Below are 1120 nucleotides of genomic sequence, written 5' to 3'. Positions count from 1 at the left end.
TTTTGTTTTTACTCTGCTTAATTTTTTAACATTTTTATTTATTTCTATAATTATAGAGATGGGGGGTCTCACTATGCTGCCCAGGCAGGTCTCTAACTCCTGGGCTCACATGGTCCTCTTGCCTTGACCTCCAAAGTGCTGGGATTACAGGTGTGAGCCACTGTGCCCAGCTTCTGCTTAATTTTTATTTACCAGTTGGCAGGGGCTCCTTAATTCTTTAGCTTTACTTTTTTATTGGATAAAATATACAAGCATAAAATTTATTATTTTAACTATTTTTTTGACAGATAAACAGTTTCTTTATTCCTCCTCCTCCTCCTCTTCTTCATCTTCCTCTTCCATCTTTTTCCCAGCAACTTTAGCAGGACCCTTTGCACCATCAAACTTTCCTTTGCCTTATAGTCAGCAACATCCTTTTCATACTTCTTCAGCTTTGCCACCTTAGTGATGTAAGGCTGCTTTTCACTGTCATTTAAGCTATTCCACATTTCACCCAGCTTTTTTTTTTTTTTTTTTTTTTTTTTTTTTTTTTTGCCACATCTCCAATAGAGATGCCTGGGTTTGTGGATTTGATCTCCAGGGCGGAATTCTGAACAGAACAGGAAGAATCCAGACGGTAGCCTTTTGGGGCATTAGGATCCTTCTTCTTCTTGCCTTCCTTAGCTGGTCCGTAATGCTTCATTTCCCGATCATAGTGTACTTTATCCACCTTTGCCATTTCATCAAATTTAGACTTCTCTTTCCCAGATATGGTCTTCTACCTCTCAGAGTACTTCTTGGAAAATTTTGCAAAATTGACAAGGACCTCTGGGTTTTTCTTCTTATGTTCTTCTCTGCACAACTGCACAAAGAAGGCATAAGCAGACATTTTTCCCTTTGGTTTCTTGGGGTCACCTTTAGCCATCCTGACTGAATTTCTTCTTCCTTCCCGGCCGCCTAGTATGAGGGAAGGCGGAGGGGAGTGAAGGGCGTGGGGAGGAGAGGGAGGGCCCTCGGAGGCGAGGCAGCGGAAGACGGTGGTGTGTCCCGAAGTTTCTGCAGGCGCTGCAGTGGCGGCCCCATTTTAACTTAAAAAAAATTTTTTTTTGAGACAGAGTCTCCCTCTGTCACCAGTGCAGTG

The 1120-nt window shown here is 42.4% G+C and overlaps 1 pseudogene; it reads right to left on the bottom strand.

The window, feature by feature from the left end:
• Positions 1–300: 300 nt before the first annotated feature.
• Positions 301–904, bottom strand: LOC126964296 (high mobility group protein B3-like; annotated as a pseudogene).
• Between the last annotated feature and the right edge of the window lie 216 nt (positions 905–1120).

Source organism: Macaca thibetana, chromosome 10 (genome assembly GCF_024542745.1).
Source record: "Macaca thibetana thibetana isolate TM-01 chromosome 10, ASM2454274v1, whole genome shotgun sequence".
In the NCBI taxonomy this organism is placed as follows: domain Eukaryota; kingdom Metazoa; phylum Chordata; class Mammalia; order Primates; family Cercopithecidae; genus Macaca; species Macaca thibetana.
The sequence above is the reverse complement of the archived record's forward strand: the minus strand, read 5'-3'. Positions and strand labels throughout refer to the sequence as shown.